The sequence below is a fragment of the Protopterus annectens genome, chromosome 8.part1, assembly GCF_019279795.1.
Source record: "Protopterus annectens isolate FY-2018-M chromosome 8.part1, PAN1.0, whole genome shotgun sequence".
NCBI lineage: Eukaryota > Metazoa > Chordata > Ceratodontiformes > Protopteridae > Protopterus > Protopterus annectens.
The window spans coordinates 148,067,631-148,090,388 of NC_056742.1; positions in this window are offsets into that span (position 1 = coordinate 148,067,631).

The following is a 22,758-nucleotide window of genomic DNA, read 5'->3' on the forward strand; positions in this document are numbered from 1 at the left end:
CCTTCATGGCTATGACTGTTGCCTGCACCAGACTGAGCACACGCTGGCTGACATGGTGTGGAGCCTCACCCTGGTGCCAAACCTCCAGCACAGCCACCCTTGGGGCAGTGAAGAAGCAGTGCCAACAATCCTAGGGTGGGTATGTGAGTCCTCCTGCTGCTATTTGGAGGCACATGGGACTTGGACACCCACCCTATCCAAGGTGTTCACCTCACTCGTGTGCCACACACCACCACTGTCTGTTGTCTTGTTTGTTTTCAAATGCATCCTCACCTACCCAACTTACCTCACCCACATGTACCTATGTCCCTTTCTCAACGTTCCACTCTCATCTTGAAAAAAAATGGGCACCTGTCCCAAAAAAATGCATCCCATACATAGCTCTCCATTTCGCACACCTTTCCACACCCCACAAGTCTTACTTAAAACAGGTAATTTAAACAAGACACAATTATTGCCAGTTACAGTCATTAGACATGTTTCAGTGGAGGTGTGTACTGCACTGTGAAAACTGGAATAAAAAGTAATGAAAAAAATAGGAGTGTACCTTGGATTCTGGTGCAACAGCACACCACCAGACAGCCAAAGACATGATAATGGATGTAACTGATGCCTGTGATAGCAGGTAAATGTACCATTTTATCAGCAACATGTAGAAAGTCACCTGCTAAGGTATTAATGGCAAAATACATGTTCAACTGGGACTCTGTTGCAGAAAAATATCCATATAAAGCCATGCACATACTGATGGATGTAGAAACATTTTGTCACAGCCTGTATGTATGTATGCACATATATCTTGCAAATACAGCTGATGTAGAAGTGAATCAATAGCTCAGTCTGTTAAATGACTTGCATGCAGTACATTTTGTCACACACAGTCCTGGGTTCAAATCCAGTGTTGTGCTGCATTTCAATTACATTATTGTAAAGACAACAATTAGTGGATCACTAATGCACTCTTTATCTATGCAAAGCATTGTAAATTAAATAACTGCTTATCAGTGCATGAAGTCTCAGTCCTGCAGGTAGGGACAAACTTTACATATCCATATAGCAGCACTATATGTCACCTAGTACTCTGTTATTGACACAGTTGCCTAACATACATACTTTAAACAGATGCCTTAATTGGAGTGTAAAGGGTACCCTCACCCTGGCACTGCCTCTATAACGAGGCTGGCACAGCTGACACAGATATACCTACAGCTTGTTTTCCTCCAAAGTGTTCACACTGTCTGCCTCTGCCTATGTCTATTAACTGCAGAGGCAGCTGTAGCATGTGGCACACACAGCTCTATGTAAAGGCTTCTGCTACAGACCTAACCTCTGCAATTATGTAGTCTCCTCACCCCAGTAGTGTCCATCTCAACAGCTAAGAATGGGGCCCTGTTCTACATGAATGCCTTATATATTGCACAGTGGTCGCATGGCATTGGCTAATGATAGTGGAATTCAGCTGTTTTGACTGCAGCTAGCATTTTAGAACCACAGATTGGTTTAGCGGTAATCATGGGGAGCATGTTTAAAGGGCAAGAGGCTGGCTATGGGGAACCATTCTGTATGAGACCTTACTCACACAGAGCACACCTTTGCAAAACATTACTAGTAGCACATTTCAGCAGAGGAGTACTGCACTTCACCAGGTATGTAACTGTATTTTGTGTATAATAGAATGCAGATAAGGGGATACGGTTATGGGGACTAAGGATTACAGCAGTAAGCCTCTCTTACATCTGTGGCAATGACATGTCATTGATATCCTGTTGTGTTACACCTACAGGGGATGTACAATACTCCAAGGCTGCATTGTCTTTTGTCATTGTGGCACACTCCTGTTGTTAGACTGTCCCTTCATAGTGGTTGTAATATCACACTACTATATGTCTGGCACTGGTCTTATGACATATTATTGGGTGGTGATGGTTCTAAAGGTCCTGAGTATTTGAATAGGTGACTCTATAGTCAGGCACACTGATGTTCCACTCACCAGGCTAAACAAGGAAAAAGTTACTGTCAGCTGCCTGTCAGGTGGCAGAATCTGCCACATAACGCATGCACTCAGGTCACTCTATAACAAGTACAAATATGACTCTGTCATTGTCCATGTTGGTGTGAATAACCTGAGACATACCTCCCTGGACTACATGAAAAGAGACATGGAGGAGCTCTCTGATCTTGTAGCCCAGGCCAGTATGACCCTAGCCCTGAGTAGCATCTTGCCATCACCCAGAATGACACCACAGTACAAGGACAAAATGATTGACTTTAACAATTGGCTAAGCTTTTTGGGTCATTCTAAGGGAATCCAGTATCTGTCTGCCTGGGATGACATGATCGATAGACCACGCTGCTTTGCCAGAGATGGCCTGCACCTGTCGCCCTTGGGATTCCGGATACTGGCAAAGGCTTTTGCCACCCCTATAGTGCCTTTTTTAGGCAAGGTTCAAATGACAAATTCACCACTCTAACAGGTACAAGCAAGCAAAATCTGAGGATAATGCTACTCAATGCTAGAAGTCTAAACCTCAAAATGAACTCACTCGAGGCACTCCTTAAAATGGAGAACATTGACATCTGTGCAGTGACAGAGACCTGGTTCTAAGCTCCAGACAGCACCCATGCATTACCAGGCTATAATTCACACCACATCTTATGGCCACCAAACCTGGACTGAAACACTAAAGGTGGAGGTGTGTCCATATTCATTAAGGATATCCACACCTTCAAGCTAGTGCTCAGCATAATGCATCCGAGATTATCCAAGTTCAACTAACTCTGGGCAAAACCGCAATCCAGACTGTAGCTTGCTACAGACCCCCCACCACGCCCCAGGATTCCCACTCCTCTTTTCTTGATACACTGGAAAATATTAAGGTACAACCCAACACTCTAATAATGGGTGATTTCAATTACCCTACCATTAACTGGGAAAACTACTCATGTACCAACTCTTTTGCTCAACGTTTTCTGGAAATCATCAATTCCAATGCCTTGGATTAACTTATCCACACCCCCACCAGGGGCAGCAATTTCCTAGACCTGGTCATCACCAACATGGGTGACCAGTGTTCCACACCAGAGGTCAGCTCCTCGTTGGTCAGATCTGACCACAAGCTAATCACCCCAGACAGCAACAACCCACTCCCACCCCCATTAGGAAAACAACTGTAAAAAATTTCTCCAAAGCCAACTTCACACTTCTTAAGACAGAATTGGCAAACTTCACAACACCCATGCAGATGGACAATAGAGGTATGACTGCTGAATCCTACACAAATGCACTTTATAAGCATTTATACAAGTGCATGGATCGTGATATCTCTAACAGAACCAAGATGCTATCCTCCAAAAAAAGGAAGCCAATCTGGTGGTCTTCTGCCATAAACAAACTCTACAACAGAAGAAAGAAACTATTGCAAAAAAGAGTAAAATCCCACGATTGGAGGAACTCCCTGGTCAGCCTCAGTAAGAAGTTGAGATCCCTCATAAAATCCTCCAAAGCTAGTTATGAAAACAAAATTGCCACTGATTCTAAAGACAACCACAAAGCATTCTATAGCTATGTCAAGAATCTCAATGGCAACACTCAGAGCTGCTTTGAGTTACAGCACAATGACACTAAATATACAGAACCAACTGATATTGCCAACATCCTGGCAGATAGGTTCAGTGCTAACTTTACCCCCCTCTCACCCCCTAAAGGGCCCATCTTTATACTGGAAGAATACAAAGTTCCTCTAATCATGGCTGCACAGGTAAAAACCTCACTCTCCAAAGCCAAGAACACAGCATCCATGGGACATGACAACATCACAGGCTGCCTTCTACATGAACTACAGAATGAACTGGCACCCCACCTAAGTACCATGTTCAATCATAGCCTCACCTCAGGCTTTGTGCCCATTGAATGGCGCACCATGACAGTTATCCCACTCCACAAAGGGGGACCACAACAGACCCCAGGAACTACCGCTCCATTAGCCTGACGAGCCTCGTCTGCAAGGCCATGGAATGTATCATCATGGAACTCATAAACAAAGACATTGGAGATCTCCAAACTCTGGACCCCACACAGTTTGGGTTTGTAAAAGGCAGATCATGTCTCCTAAACCTGATAGACTTCTTTGAAGTAGTCACCAAAGCCATAGATGAGGGTAAGGGGGTTCACACAGCCTATCTAGATCTCGTCAAGGCATTCAACACCATCCCCCACTCTGGAATTATAGATAAACTCACTAAACTAGGTATAAATCCCTATGTCACAAGATGGGTTGCCAACTGGCTTACTGACAGAACCCACACTGTGAAAGTCGCAGACTCCAAATCAGACTTCAGACCAGTGACAAGTGGAGTACCACATGGTTCAGTCCTGGGTCCACTCCTGTTTGGTATCTACTTCTCTGAAGTACAGGCTAACACAGAAGGTCTTTGGCTAACTAAATTTGCAGATGACTGCAAACTAGGAGCCATAATCAAAACTCCTAACGATGTGGACATCCTACAAAAGGGCCTCACTGAGACAGATGCCTGGTGTCAAAGACATGGTCTCAAGTTCAATGCGAAAAAGTGCATTGTCATCCCCTTTGGTAAAAACTCTGTACCCATGAACTACCACATAGGCGGTAGTCTACTTAACACCAAAAGTGTGATAAGAGACCTTGGGACACAGGTGGACAGTAGTCTCTCCTTTGATAATCACATCACCACAGTGGTCAGGAAATCCTTCTACATGGCATACCTCATCACAAAAGGTTTCTCATCCAGGAAAAAAGAGGTCATTGTTCCCCTCTACTCATCACTCATTAGACCCATTATAGAGTACAGCACACCTTTTGGTATGTACCTCACAAGACATCTACAACAACTGGAAAGGCCGCAAAAATACCTCACAAAGAGGATTACTGGCCTCAAACAGATGCCTTACGCAGACCGTCTCAAAAAACTCCAGCTTTACTCCGTCACATATCGCCTACTCAGAGGCAATCTCTGCCTAACATACAAAGCTATGTCAAACCCAGAGCTGTTGGACATGCTCCACTTAAAGAAATTCCAATCCCTCCGAGCTACACACTCTAGGGACATAAAACTTGTCACCACAATAAACAGAACATGCTGGAGGGATAGATTCCTGTCCCAGAGACTCCCCATACTGTGGAACAGACTACCTATCTATGTCAAACAGAGCTCCTCATTAGCACTCTTCAAGAAAAATATTGATGATTGGATGGGTAATAAGAAATCCACCCCGGGGATCACTTCTGTGGTTCTGCTTGACAGGGGTACAGGAAAATAACTTTCCTGGGTGGCGATAGCCAGGGTACCTTTTTGGCTAGGCTTGTATAGGTCCTAGGGCCAATAGCCTAGTACCTACCTATGAACCTATGAATTGTGTTCCAAGGTAGTGCTTTGTGAATGAAGGCAGAGAAAGAAGTTGTTTGACCGCTAATCCAGTTGTGGGATTTCATTGTAATAAGTCTTGGATGCTTTTCATACACAATCGTGCAGGTATTCATGTACTGCTTTATTCATTCTTATTGCAGGTGACTGTGGGGGGTTGGAATCTGTCCCCTACACAACCTGATGTCAGTGTCTCCTCGGACACTGATTATGATGGCGGCCACAGTGAGGCACAGGTCGGGGTGGTGGGGGCTGAATGTGTCCCGGAGGTAGACATCACTCTTCTGCCCCATTGTCACTGCACACAGTCTGTATGCCCAGATATACCCCATCCCCAGAGGCCACAAATATTGGAAAGTGTGGCAACTATGGCTCCAGTGAGTGTAGACACTGGCCGTAGCCAGAGAGCTGGTGAGGTCCCACACAGGCGGATTGACAGGGGTGTTTGTAGGAGGCCTGCTCTCTGTCCATCACCTTTTGCAGGGGTTACATTATGGGTCACCCGGCACATGTTTCAGGCCATCATGGAGGCACAGGCACATTCTGAAAGAAATACCAGGCGTATGCTTAGGGATATGGATGCTGTCCAGTCTGACATCTATGACAGCCTCCACCACATTAGAGACACCCTAGATCATTTGACTGATGCAGTGGACAGAAAGTTGGATGAGGCAGTGTCTGTTATGGATTGCACATTGTTTGTGCTGGAATGTGTGATTGGAGTTGAGCATTGGACCCATGGAGGTAGGTCAGCAATAGCATCTGCTGAGAGTCCACATGGCCGTGCACACTCATGCTCCCGTAGTGGCAGTGCATCCAGTGGTAGAGAGGGGAGTGTGCTGTCCACACCATGATGTTGCAGGGCATGGGCTCATGGCCTTGGTGGTCCAGTGGGGGACATGGTCCCAGCAGACAGCAGTCACCATCAGGTATTGCACCACTTCTGACCCTGGGCATAGAGGTGCGAGTGCAAATCCTGACATAGCCAGTTCCCATGTTTGGGGCCAGAAACGGTGAACTGTCAACTCTACTATGTACAGTCCAAAGCTGTCCAACATACACATGTGTAGGGCTAGCACTGAGCTTAACTGTGTACATGCACACACTCACACACCACTATCAAATCCAGGTCACCTACAGACACACACAGCACCTGTCCATGGTTCATCTTACATGCTCACCCCTGGCTTACACACATGCTGTCTACCGTTTGGGCCAGCCTAGGCCTCCTGCATCCCCACACAACACCCTGTGCAAGTAATGATATCTGTGCCACATTCCTGTCATCTTTGACATCGATGCAGGGAAATGAATCTATGAGTCTGATGCAGAAGGTGACTATATTACTTAACATGCACTTGTGTAATACAGTGTTGGTTCACTCTGCCACTTGTAGTAGTTAACGAGAGATACAGTATACTGGCATTTGTCATGAGTACACCACATATATTTGTATACCTTATGTGGTCCTTATGTTGTATGTTGTTGAAGTGGCTGTATAGTAATACAATGACAGGTGTGTCATGGGCCTGTTTATGTTTCTGTTACAGGAGTCTGTTGGGATAACCTACAGATACAAATTAGAAATGAATCAACACAGGATGGCATGTCAGCACAGCGGATATATGTCATCAGCAAGGTACCTCACTATAACTGAATGGCTCTATAGATTCATATATGTACAACAGGCTAACAAGGACAATGTTGGCATTCAACATACTCATGCATCCTTAATCTGTGAGAAGGTCTGCTACCCTTCATAAATGCCACCAGGGCTTTGATGGAGATGATGCATCTACATATATCCTGTGCTCAGTACCAACAGTTGCCCGGCAACAGTTATGATCATTGTATTCTGCATCCCAATGTGTAACCTGCACATGATGTGCATCACATCAGATGTGTGTGTGGCATGCATGGGGATCCTGTTTCATGTAGGGTGTACTGCCTGTGTAACATACCTGTGTCACCAGCATGCATTATGCATACCACACTGATGTTGTTGGTGTGTAGCAGAGATGACACATGTGTTAGTCTTATCATGGATACATGGGAGGTACACAGTAGAAACTGACACCTCCCTGTATTGAGCCATACACATCCCCTCCAAAGCATTTTGTAGATAGACTACACATGTATGGTCCTGACATGGACTCCAGAGGACATGTTGTCTACAATGTGTATTGTTGTACCTTGGAACCTGTGTGGCTGCTACAGTTGTATAATATGCCTGTGTAGTGACATGGCAAAGGTGCCACTGGACACAGTGATAGCTGTGATGACTGCCACATTCAGTATACCAGTGTCAGTCAGGGATGTAAGTTCCAAACCTGTCAGTATTGGTTGTACAACGGTGAATGCATCCACATCTTTCCAACCAGTGACAGTTGAAGGACACAGTACTCTCTGTGTTTAATTCACTGGGCTCTCTGTCTAGCTGCAGTTAGTCTCCAACCCCCCTCCCTGTTCTTAGGCTCCCATCCCCCTCCCTGTTCTTGTTGTGGTGTTAATCTTGGTGGCTTTGGAATTGCCCACCCCTGCTGTAAATCTGTTTTTGGACACTCCTCCTGAGCCCATCTCATTTGCTCACTCAACTGAGTACAGTGAGGTCATAATTTGATTTCAGACACTCCTACCAGTCCCATTTCCTCTGCTCTGTACAGATAGAGCACTTGGGAAGGACATCCCCTATAGCATTTTAATCTACTCTGTCCCCCCCTCTTGAGCTGCTGTTACATAACTGTCTTCTACCTTATTACCTTAATTTGCTGGTCTGTTTGCATTTAGGTGTTCAAGTGCTCTTATTCTGTACTTGGTGCCTCCATTTTGATTTTTCATAACTTACTGCTCTCTGCACTTGTTTTTGTCATTTTTAACTTATCTGCATTTATTTAAACTGTATTTGCCTTAATATTGCTACACACTCAAGTGTGCTAGCTTGTACTGCATTTAAAGTGTTTTTGCTACTGTCATTAGCTCATTCTATCTAATACAGAGAGAACATTTGAGAAAGCCAACCCACTTAAGCTCTTAACCTTGAATTATCTTCTGTTCCTCCTTTCTCCCTTTCCACTTTACTATATATATATATATATATATATATATATATATATATATATATATATATATATATATATTCCAAGCTTGTTTTCTGCCTTACCTGTAACTAGTCTAGTCCAGATATAGATTTGCTGTATCCAAGACTGTTTGCAAGCCTCTGAGCCCCCCAAGCCTTTCTGTGTTGGAGGGAAGCCTTCTAGCTTATCAGTGGGAGTGGTAAGCACTACGTAGCCTATATACCACAAGTGGTCACTACATTGAATAAGGAGAAAGTAACAGTCAGCTGCCTGTCACATGCCAGGATCTGCCTGTCAGGTGGCTAATTTCACAGCACCCATGCAAATGAAGAACAGTTGCATGATCACCGAATCATACACCAATGCACTGTACGAACACGTACACAAATGCATGGATTTCATCATACCCAATAGAATCAAGACCCTCTCCTCAAAAAGGAAGCCAATCTGGTGGTCCCCTGCCATAAACAAACTCTACAACAGAAGGAGGAAACTGATGCATGGAATAAGGTGAAGTCCCAAGACTGGAAAAACTCCCTTATCAGCCTCAGCAAAAAATTGAGATCCCTCATCAAATCCTCTAAAGCTAGCTATGAAAACAGAATTGCAGCAGATAGCAAAGACAACCACAAGGCCTTCTGTAGTTATATAAAGAATCTCCACAGCAATACCTAGATTTGCTCTGAGCTACTGCACAATGGTACCTCCTATACCAAGCCAACATATATTGCCAACAGATTCAGTGCCAACTTTACCACTATCACCCTCACCAAAGGACCAATCACAATACCAGTAGATTGCCAGGCACCCAGTATTACTGCTGCACAGGTTAAAACAGCACTATCCAAGGCCAAGAATACAGCTTCTATGGGACCTGACAATATCCCTGGCTGTATTCTACATGAAGTACAGAATTAACTGGCACCTCACCTGTGTCCCCTGTTCATTCACAGCCTCACCTCAGGCTTTGTCCCTACTGAATGGTGCACTGGTACAGTCATTCCACAAAAGAGGGAGTGACTACAGACCCTGGGAACTATCATCCCATTAGCCTGACGAGTCTGATACACAAAGCTATTGAACACATCATCATGGACATAATAAACAAGGTTATATGGAATCTCCAAACTCTGGATCCCACACAGTTTGGTTTTGTGAAGGGTAGATCATGCCTGCTCGACCTGGTTAACATCTTTGAGTCAGCCACCAGAGCTGTAGATGAAGGCAAGGTGGTTCATACAGCCTACCTTGATCTGGCCAAAGCCTTTGATACCCTTCCCCACTAAGGAATCATAGAAAAACTCACTAAGCTAGGCATCAACCCCTGTATCACTAGGTGGGTTGCAAACTGGCTTACAGATAGAACCCACAGTGTGAAAGTAGATGACTCCAAGTCACACTGCTGACCAGTCACAATTGGAGTTCCACAGGGTTTGGTCCTTGGTCCTCTCCTGTTTGGTATCTACTTCTCTGAAGTCCAGGCCAGCATGCAGGGACTCTGGCTGAGAAAGTTTGCATACAATTGCAAGTTTGGAGCTATTATTAACTCCCCAAGTGATATTGACAACCTACAGAAAGACCTCACTGAGACCAATGACTGGTGTCAGAACCATGGCCTAAAGCTCAATGCCAAAAAAATGCGTTGTCATCCCCTTTGGGAAAAACCTGGTTCCCATGAATTACAACATTGATGGTAGTCCACTGAACACAGAAGGTATTACAACATATCTGGGAACACAGGTTGACAGCAACCTCTCTTTTGAACACCACATTGCCTCTGTGGTCAGAAAGCCCTGCTATGTGGCACACCTGATTACTAAGGGTTTTGCATTCAGGAAGAAAGAGGTAATTGTCTCCCTCTACTCTTCCCTCATTAGGCCAATCATTGAGTACTATGCCCCATATGGCATGTACCTCACTAGACACCTGCAACAACTGGAGAGGCCACAAAAGTACCTCACAAAGAGGATCTTATAACTTAAACATTTGTCCTATATGGACAGACTCAAGAAACTCCAACTATTCTCTGCCTCATATCGTGTACTTAGAGGCGATCTCTGCTTGACTTACAAAGCCATCTCTGACCCAGCTCTGTTAGAAATGCTACATCTATAGAAATCCCAATCCCTCTGCACCACATGTTCCAGAGACCTCAACCTCATTACCAGAATCAACAGAATAAGCTGGAGGGACAGGTTCATAACCCAGAGACTGCCGATGCTATGGAATAGACTTCCCATACATGTCAAACAGAGCACCTCACTGGCCCTCTTCAAAAGAAATCTTGATGAGTGGATGGGACATAGAAAATTCACCCCGAGGATCACTCCAGTGGCTCTACTCAACAGAGGTACTGGGAACTAAGATTGGGTGGCATGATGCCAGGGTAATCCTATGGGCTAGGCTTGTAAAGGCTCCAGGGCCATTAGCCTAGTACATACCTAGGAACCTATGAACTACCGATGGTTCTGTAACGTGTTGTAAAATGCTCTAACAGACTCCCACAAATACATGGCTACATTGTGGCTATCACCACTTCCAATCAGTCTGTATAGGACACACTAAGGCACACACATAGTGGAGGTTGGCTGTATGTAGGTGTGCACACTTACCTATGTAATGGCACATTCTACAGATCACAGTACGTGGTGCATGCAGCACACCTCATGTTTGCTAGTAGTATTATTTTAGGACATATTATATTTGACATACACAGACTTTGTTGTGGTCAGTCCTTTGGGGGGGGTGACATCACCCCACTACAAACAAAACACTGCAAAACCCTACATATGTCTAGGTTACACCATATGGATACATACACACACACACACACACACACACACACACACACACACACACACACACACACACACACACACACACACACACACACACACACACACACACACACACACACAGACACACACAAAGTGGGCTGGAGTGAGATTGGACCCCCTATCTATCTAGTTTTACAAACTATAGATCAAAGTACTTACCACATGTGCCACAGCTTGCATCTGATATTACACTGTCAGCCTGTAGTCTTAAGATGGCTGAAATCATCATGTCTTGTAGAAGAGGGCATTGTGGAAGCCAGCAGCAGGTTAGAGGGACAGAAAGTGCATAACCATTGCAGGTGGATAGCTCATGAGGGCATGTCCATTAATTTGCAGAAGGATACATGTAAACACACACTGACACAGTCATGCACCAAGTGGGCTGGAGTGAGATTAGAACCCTTACTGATTTAATCTTATACCCTAGAGATCACAGTAGTTATCCCATGTGCCATGACTTACATCTGATATTACACTGTCAGCTGGTAGTCTTAAAGTGGCTGATATCATCAGGGCTTGTAGAAGAGGGCAGTGTGGAAGCCAGCAGGAAGTTACAGGGCCAAAAATTGCATAACCATTGCAGGTGAATAGCCCATGAGGGCATGCCCATTCATTTGCAGTAGGACGGACACACACACACACACACACACACACACACACACACACACACACACACACACACACACACACACACACACACACACACTCATGAACCAAGTGGGTTGGAGTGAGAGTAGAAACCCTATCTATCTAGTCTTATATACTATTGATCACAGCACTTACCACATGTGCCACACATTGTTTGTTGTAAGTGTAATAGCAGGCACAGTACTTGTGCTTTACACAAACTAGGCCTGTGTTGACCAGCGTCTGTGGCCTGCAGTGTGATATTGCTTCATACTTTTATCTGCATCTAGTATCCTAGCAGTGAGATAACTGTAATTATCCTAGCTACGTGTGTACAGTTACCAGTATGGCCATATGTGACTGCTTGCAGTCACATAGGCATACCTGTGGGCAGGGGCAAGTTTGCCTGTCCATACAGGTGTTGACATCATTATACATTACAGCACCTGCTCACCTGTGTCTGTCTCTGTGGTGACATCCAGCAGACACAGGGGTCTGTGGGTAAGTGGAATTTGTACTGTTGCATCCTTAGCTTGCATCCTTTGAGCAATGGTATGGCTCTGTGATAGTGGAGATTTACTCACCATTATTAGGATGTATTAGACAATATAGACATTCACACAATATGTCTGTAAATAACAGGGATTATATATAAAACTGTAGCTGCATGTGTGTATGATATGTATATGTGTTTTATATATATATATATATATATATATATATATATATATATATATATATATATATATGGGGTGTATCATTTTAATATATATATATATATATATATATATATATATATATATATATATATATATATATATATATATATAGCTATACATATCAGTACATATCTATTTGACACTACATAGTGATAGCTATACTATGCATGTGAGAGACAGATAGTGAGAAATGGATATGTATACGTTTATCTGTATGTGTAGACATTTATAGATAACAGGTCATTTTGCTAAAGGGGCCACAGGAGTACGTTCATTTTAACTAAGTGCATGATCATGCCCAGTGAAACTGTCAGTACTTATAAGGTGACTCCAGTCCACATCTACCTGTACAACAGTCTGGGACTTTGTATGTTACAGACATTAACATCTGCCTTTTTTTCTGCAGTACTGCACTTCACTCAAGCTGTCCACAGCATTCCCCAGCTGAGTGCTGTACTTAATCTGTGACTGTGGTTGGTAATGTTACACCACCAACAGACTGACAGTCTGCATACCTCTCAACTGTCCTGATTTCCACAGAATGTCCAGAGTTTTGCCTCATATATTTGGTCTGTTCCTCATACATTTGTGGTCTTCTGGTGAACTGTTGAAAATTGACATCACTACATTATACAATTTACAGACAAACATTTGTGTTTAAGACATTATATCTTTCAGAACATGTGTAATATTGCAAGACCTTTACTTCCAGTGACTTTCTAGGTTTATGGGGACAATATTTGACATCTGTCCCTATGTTTGGGCCTTTGCGTCCCATTCTTACTGGCTTTGTCCAGATTTCTTGCGCTAAGTGGTATGACAGTCTGAAAACAACAACATAGTACTACCTCACATGCAAAAATGTGAGTTATTCCAGATTAGAACCATCAACACCATCACCCATGCTAGCTTCCCTAGTCCATTGAGCCACTCAGGTCACCAGACAGAGAGGAATCATTCATCACACATAAATATATGTACATTCTTATCCTGCATGAGGAAAGACATACAATGGTGTAAGCAACATCTATGTTACAGCCCTGAGATTGCCTGGTCCACTGATATACCATAGGTGATTTTCTGTTAAAGCAGTTGTATGGGTACACTGTTGTGTTGGGGATGGGGGAACAATGGCACATGACCTGGTGGGATATAAAGTTGTCCAAATATCATGTGAGCCCACTGTTTAACATCTCCCCTGACTTATGTAGTGAATATTCCAACCATGAGGCCTAGTGAATATTAAGAAACACATACTATTGGACTGGGTATCTGTAGTCCCATGTGGATGTTACATTTGTCCAATTACCCCACTATATTTCCTTGCATAAGAGCAGCAGATCCATACATATGATCTATTATAGCAATCCTTAGAATTAGTGTGTAGATTAGAGACTTACCTTGCAAATGCAGCAGTTGAGAGACCTATAGTTCAGGACTGACTCTGTGTGATGCAAGCAGTACAAAACCAATACATGGATAGGTACAGGTTGTGTGGGTTGCCTGGCATCAACATGTTTACTATATGTATGTGAGTAGGAGTAAGATGTCAGTCCCTAGGGCCCATGGTTGTCAGTGAATGTGCGTTGTCTCTTAGCCAATGCCAGGGCATATTTGGCATGCGTATGTCTGCTTACAGGGACATCATCAGGGGGCCCCTCCCCCAAGTCCTCTTGTGAGTGTGGCTGTGGTGACCTAGGCACTGGCGGGGGGCTGTGTATCCCTTCCCTTTGCTGATCCTGCTGCAGCTGTTTCCACGGGATCATATTGCATAGCATGGCACATACTGTGAACATATGTGCACATGTGGCTGGACAGTATTGCAGGGCTCCACCAGATATATCGAGACACCGGAGCCATGACTTCAGCAGCCTAAACACATGCTCTATGATGTCCCTAGTTTGTTTGTGTGCCTTGTTATGGTGTTCATTCATGGGTGTGCATTTCTGAAGGGTGTCATCATCCATGGTTCCAGGGCGTAGCCAGCATCCCCCACTAGATGGCTGTGTGGGATGTCCCTCCTAGCAAGCATTTGATACAGCTATGATACGTGCCAGATATGGGAGTCATGATAACTGCCAGGGTTGCCAGCACACACATTCATGATAATGCCCTGAGCAATGCACATGACCTGGCAGTTTATGGAGTGGTAACCCTTGCAGGTGAGGTAGATCCTACCTTGCTCACTGGGTAGTACCTTGATGTCTACATGAGTGCAATCTATGGCACCCAGTACCTCAGGGTAGTGTGCTACATGGTAGATGTGTTGCATATTGCTGGCCATCACCTCAGGGGTGAGTGAAAAATATATGTGCCCACTGGCATGTGGTAGCATGTCATCCAGGAACTGGTGGAGTACCCTGGATGCTGATGCCTGTAACACCCCTTCATATCCCCAGTTGGTCTTTGGAAGGTACTTGTGACTATTATCCTAAGGGCAACACATACCTTTGTTTCCACTGGGATGGGTTTCCCTCTGTTGGCTCTGGATCTGAGTTGAGGGTGGCAGAGCTTAGTGAGTTCATGCAGTATGTCCCTGTCCATCCTGTAGTGCTGTACAATCTCCAGCTCATATAGCTCCTGGAAGGTTAACCTGGGCCTGAACACTCTTCTCTGCCTATGCTTATTGTCAACAGCACCAGCAGCAGCATTGACTTAGGCATCTAGCACATACAGATGTAGCAGACCTGTAGCAGCCTCTAACATTCCTTCACTTAAAATTCCCAAGTTTATACTCTAATGGTGCAAGGTATGGGTGAAAAATCAGAATGTAGGGTGCATGCATACCTTATAACGCTCTGCTGTAGGTGCTGACTGTGTGATTGGCTACCTATGATGCACTCCACCTGCCTGGTATATCACAGGTTCATAGGTTAGTACTAAGTTAACTGCCATTTTAAGCCTAGCCAATTGTCCCTTATGAGACTCACACCCTGCACTTTGTGTTTGTAAGGCAAACACCTTAACCATTAGGCCACCCTCCCAACCCATCATTAACATCATTTACTGACCCTAATTTAAGTTAAACAAGGGTCACAACTAATTAATACATCATTGCTTTTTAAATACTCTCAGCAATGTGGTATACTGGGCAAATGCACGGCGAGCAAACAAAGATTAACAATCACTGGATAGCCCCCCAAACTTTCCAGGCTCAGCACAGTGGCACACTGCTCAAACATGCAGAAACAAGCACCCAGTAGGTAAACATATCTTAGAAGTTGGTGGACACCCCTCCAATGTTTCCATGCTCATCACAGCAGTGAGCCATGCAAAAAGGTGCAGCTATGCTAAAATCAGCTTAGCAGGTCTTCGACAAATCCTCTTCTGATGTCAGCTACCTCCTCCTCTGACATGGTTCTTTAACTACACAGAGAGGATATGTGGACATGAGTACTCCATTTTGCTATTCAGAAAATCCACCTTATTTGCCTAGGGATCCATGCTCACAACCTGAAAACTACACACTTTCAAGCCCTATCACATTAGCAACAGCACCAATGCACCATTGTAGATGCTCCATGCAGGGTCTAGTAATACATTTCTGTATCATAGTATTGATTTGCTTTTTCCACTTTTTTTATATATAAGGCATGTTTGTACACTGTAACGGAGTGCACAAACATGCCCAGATTATTCAAAAAAATTTACATTACCATATTTTCCTGTATCTTTTGTGACACATGGAGAATAGTTTCATTCATTTCTGTCTGTGGTATGCCATTTCTGTCCATCTATCTACATTTTTGCAGCCCCTTTTGGCTGTCTGTATTCCTTTACACAGAATATTTCCATGTACACTATGGACACTGACAGGGCTGCCTATCTGTTTGCTGGATCACTCTGTTTGCCTTGTGCATTAGATTCACCTCTTTATGAGGTGATTTGCATGCCGTGGAACTTCTCGTAATGGCTCGCTCGTGAGTGCCACTCTGCAGTGCTTACTGGATCACAGACCTGCTTACTTTCATGTAAGCAGTGTGGCACAATCCCAATATGGTAAATAAGACCATGTAGGCTTTATTAAATTCCCCCCTATGTCACACAGTGGCATGTTAAATCAAGCTACTTTGCATATTGAGGACTCTTGTACGTAGACAGAGGTACCAAAGGTAAATAACACAGTGTTCTCATAGATGTCACAAGTCCTTGTTTACAAGTCAGGAAATAAAATGTTATTTTTGATCAATGTCATAAGATTTCCATAAAATGTCAGTTCTTCTGTTATTATGTGTCAGCAGATGAGACATATATACTCATCTGTATAAGAGTCAGGACAGTTGCTTAATTTACTCACACCCCTGCAAGACATGAGTTTGACGACCACTGCCTGAGTGACTGATAACGTGATTCAAAGACTACCTTGGCCAAGCAGATATATGCCAGCTACTATAGAAGTTTAAGGCCCCTTTTGTAGTGAGTGAGATGATTTACACTTTGCTTGCAAGCAAATGATGATTGATCTTTTTTTTATTAAAGCTGCTTTAGAATTGTATGTTATAGTCTGTCTCATTCTTTCAACTGTTTTGTAGTTTACCATATAGCCCCACAATCAAGATAAGAACCAAAAGCACCCCAGACATATGCAACTCCAACAGTCTACATAACTTTCAAAAATCTCACATTATTGATAGCTATTAATGTCATTACTTTAACAACAAAGGTAGAGTACTGCTCCATTACCATCTTACATAGCTCAGCTTAAACTACGAAAACTTTTACTTAGTCAAAAGTAGGTCATACAAACATCTGTATATATACCATAAATTACTGTGAGCCTTCCTTTTTTTATTTTTTCTTAATATAACTCCTCCAACTTTATAACACCCAAACCACTTTTACAACTTTAACTTAGTTTACTAATGTGCTACTAATACCTGACATTTGCACTGTTTGTGATATATTAACTCTGTGTCTCACTTTTCTAAATGCGAGATCTCTATTTTCAATCCCATTACATTTACTATACCATAATTATCATTCTCTTTGATGTTATGTATACTTTGTTCATTGTATCACTGCTTTGTATGTCATTGGTTGTATCATAAGTTTGATAAACACTGGATGCCTTTTGATCCAGGTCATGCCTGAAAAGGGTCCTTCATTCACTGTAGTTACCCAGTCTACAAATGTGTAAATAAATAAATGAAAATGCCACTTAGTATATGATCTTTTTACAGAAAATACAGTAGAAATATTAGGAAATGAAATTAAATCTGCTTCTCAAATGTCTACATATTGTCAGTGCCTTCAGCTCAAAATACATTACCTTATATGTACCTGTGATTCCACACTGTGGAAAGTATCACATATAATTCCCCTCCACAAAGGCGGACCCTCCACAGAACTAACCAATTACTGCCCCATAGCTATTCTCTCGCCACTCTCCAAAATACTAGAGAGATGCATACACTCTCAGGTCTCAGACTACCTCCTTTCCAGTACTCAGCATGGTTTCCGACCAAAATATAGCACCCCCACTGCCTTACTCTCCTTTACTAACACTATCCTTCAGCATAAAAACAATGGCTATCTCTCCTCTGCTACTTTCCTAGACCTATCTAAAGCATTTGACATGGTCCCACACAAACAACTTATCTCTGTCCTCAATAACCTATCCTTTTCACAATCGGTCACCAACTGGTTTCAGAGTTACCTGTCTGACCGCCAACAATCCGTTGTATGGCAGAATTATATATCTCCCCAACTACCTGTCTCCATAGGGGTTCACCAAGGATCCATCCTTGGACCCCTACTCTTCTCTGTTTACACCAATAATCTAGCCTCTGCCACCAAACATGGCACACTCATACAATACGCAGATGACTCGACCATCATCTGCTCAGCCCAGTCCCTACCAAGACTGCAAAAAGTCACACAGGAAGCCTTTTCCTCTGTTGAAACATGGTTATCCGATGCCTGATTAATACTCAACCCAAACAAAACTAAACTACTCATCTTCCAACCCACCAAACATACTCAAAACAACTCTCACTTTAACATCACGGCAAAAGACAACACCGCTATATACCCAACTGAACACACCAAATTTCTAGGAGTGGAAATAGACAATAAACTAAAATTTGATATTCACATATCCATGACTATAAAAAAAGTCCACAAAAAACTAGGAGTGTTATACAGAAATAAGCAATTTCTCACCAAAGCAGCAAAGATTTCAATAGCAAATTCCCACCTTATCTCCACCCTACTTTATGCCTCTCTAATATATACCAACCTAAGGCAATGTAATCTAAACAAGCTAGAGACCTGCTACAACAAAATCGCCAAATTCGCCACAGGTGCATCCTACCATAGTCACCACTGTCTCTCACTTGCTGAACTGGGCTGGCTTGAACTCCCTCACCTCCTTCAGTGGTTTCAACTCTCACTCGCCCACAAACTAGTAAACCATCCACTAAATGTCCCATCCCTCCAGAATCTACTCCAACCCTATCACACCACCAGACCACTAAGATCCAACAGCAAAAATCACTTGCAGATCACTAAAGCCAATAACTCTGCTGGTGAAGCACTATTCTCTTGCGCCATAGCCAAATTATGGAACTCACTCCCACCCACAATTACCTCCATACCATCATGCACCCACTTCAAAACTTTACTAAAAGCCCAACTAAAAACATGCTGGCTATGCCCTTGCAACTCCCACTCTAATATCATCTACCCCATCCAACCACTACCTTTCTTTCCACTCCACTAACTACCTTGATTATAGCAAACTCAGACGCTCATAAGCCAGTACTTATTATACAGCACAAACTTCTTCTTGTAACATTTGTTAATGTCTGGTATGCACTTCACAGATAAAGATTCTAGCTGTCTACTGATGTACTATGTTCTTCATCTGTAAATATGTTGTAAGTAATTGCTATGTAAATTGTTAGTCACTATGTAATCCAATGTAAATACTGTCTGTTTATTTTAACTGTGGAGCTTTTCTCCCCGGGCCTCCGCTGAAAATGGACCTACGTCCAGTCGGACACTCCCGGTCAACAAATTTAAATAAATAAATAAATAATATGACCTTCCACAGAATTAAAGGCTGTGAAAACACCAAATATTTTAATTATAGAAAAATCAAGAAATTCTCACTTGGTCTCTTTTAAATAGAACTATAAACAGTCAGTTGGTGAATTGTTGCCTTACTTTTGGAGTGTACAGCTGAATTAGAATCCTGAACACATCTCAATGTAGAACTAATGGTGTATGAAGAGCTATAGCTACTATTTGTTCATGCATGCCAGCAATAGAAAATGAAGTACATATTTAGCCATTGCCAGTAATATGTCAAGATAAACTGTTAGTTCTTTTCTATAACTCTGTTCAAACACATTTATTTTGAGTTTTTAATGAAAGGTTATATAAGACTGTGCATTTGATGTTTTTACAAATATCATTGCTCATTTTTATGTATTTCAATAAAATAGTTTTATTCTTCAGTTATAAATTTTTGTGTAGTAGTTTACTAGCTTAAGGGTATGCACTAAAATAGTATAAGCTGCTGCCTTTCACCAAAGACTGATTGAGAGCTATTGATACCAGATTGATATCTAAATGTTGATTTATTTTAATGGTAAACAGTAATTGGGTATTAGTGTAGTACAGTAGTCTAGCTGGTGATAGCAGAACTATAAAGACAGGGACAGGGATACTGCTCATGAAGACATATATCACTAACTTCTCATGTAAAATACTATCTGTGTTTTTGTGAAAAAATAATCTTGGTCAAGTTTACTATTGGGAAGATTGCAATGGAAAGTGCAAGGCTAAGTCTGAAGTGGGTAAAATTCTGAGGGCCCAGTGATTATTACTCTAATCTGTAGCTGTACAGTGTAAAGTTTATTTGGTTGTGACAGGTACTGGCATTTGCTGAAGATAACATTGCCCTTCTGCTGTAGCCCTGCCAGCTTGCACACTTAAACTGCTGTTAACGTTTAGGTTAATATTCCACCCCCATTCTCCTTTGAACCCCTGTAATATCTCCAAAATACTTGGCAAATGGCTCCGACATATGTAGCCACCTACAAATAAGCAGAAACTGTGCCACTCTCCATATCTTTGGTCGCCTCTTTAGTCTCAACCAGTATCCCCATTTACTGCAGGAACAAAATCAGTGACACAAGACACAACTACTTCACCCAGCTATCTAGGTTGGCTGTTGCTGTCCTCAAGTCAGCCCTTCTATATGAAGCTCTGACCACTTCTAAAAAACAGTGTTCATATTCACTCTTCTTCAGCACCTGAAAAAGAAATCTGCGGTGTGCAGAATGAAAAGTAGCTCTGCAATCAGACAAGATCCCCATCTGTCTTCTCTGTCTTACCCACAAACTCTTCCACTCCTCTCAAGTTATCAGTAGATAATCTCCATTTCACAAGACAAATGTGGCTTTCTTATACTAGATCTCCTAGAACTCTCTGCGTCCCTACTACCATTACCATCTCATAAATGTTTTCATCTGAGTTTATCAGGAAAGCAATTTATACTTCCCACTACTATTTGGCTGTACAGTTTCCATCTCATCTCGAACAAAGTCCAGAAAGCTGTTCCTCTCCATCATGCCTTGAGAAACACTATTAAACTTCCCTGTAATCCTCAGTCCTAGCAACGTGTAATAATCCCCCTGAAACTCATTCCACTCTCTTGTCTACATTCCTTCAAAGTACCTAATTTTCTTCACTCCTTTATATTGTATTATTATTGTTTAGCAACTCTCTCCCCTCCAAATAAAATATCTCCCCAATCTATCATAATGTTATCACTCACATCCCTCATCTTGCCTCATGTGACCCTCAACTAAAGTCACACACAAAAAAAACAACTTTCCTACATCCTGGTCTCCACACATATTGCCTCACAAACCTACCAGCTATTATTTCCTACATTTATTTCTGTTGTCCTCCAGATTCCTTGCTAAATATTTTCTATCACTTTCTACTCCAACCCTTCATAATGCAAGCCACCTTTCTAACTATTGTTTTGCCTTTTCTTGATTCTGGTTTGTTCAAACTAACTTCAGCCCCTTAACCCCCAACTCCTTTTCTCCCCATTCTGTATCTCTCACCTGATAGTTCCTCCTATAATTCCTGATATAACCTCCCTCTTGCTTCTTTCCTCAACTTGTTCACTCATCTGGCATTGTCCTATAGCATCTCACTTCATGTTGCCTTCAGAACATCCACACATAACCTAGTTCTCTACCACTTTTTCATCCATGTTGTCTCTCTCTTTTCTTTCACCATCTACATCATCTTCCTTATACAAGTACAGAATAATATTTCTTTCACAGTGTTGTTGCTGAGCTTGTTAAATATAATATTGTGGTGGAGAAAATAGATGTAAGGATTATTAAATGCAAGGAACATGATTATACCAGTTAGCTCATAATATGTTTGCAAACATAAAATGAGTAAACAGAAAATTAAAGTAAAAAAGTGTACATGAAGGAAAAAGGACACATAGTAATACAGTTTATTTTAGGTAAAGTGTTACACTCAGTAGGTTTTGTGTCTAACATAATTTGTGATATGATAATTGGTTAATATTTTCACCAGTTAAAAGAGCTGCAGAAGATAGTGAGGCAGTCAACTGGCTATATAGTTAAGATACATAGCCCCAGTAAGAAAAAAGTGAATGGCTAGAAAAACAAAAGAAATTCAGAATTGGATTTGGGTGAAAACGGTAGTAAGTGTGATACTGAGTCATACATAAAGATTCCAGTAGTTAAAAATAAAATAAGCTAGTGTGGAGAATACAGGGCTATCAGAAAATGAAGCGGGACTCTAATGGCAAAAAAAAAAATAATAATAATAATAACTAATGAAGAGAAAGTGAAACTACCAGTGGCCATGGTGAAAAAAAATGACGCTCATGAGTTGCCTTTTATAGAGGATGAGCTTGATTAAGGAGAGAAGCCTTGCCTATAAATATAGGAGAGAAGGTCATGGCCTCCTGTAAATAGAGGAGAAATGCCCATGTCATCTACCTCATATAAAAAAACTGATGAAAATAATGCTGCCTTGGCTGACTTCCACATAAGCTTTGTCAGCTTCAAGAAGGCCCAGTGGGGATGCAATAAA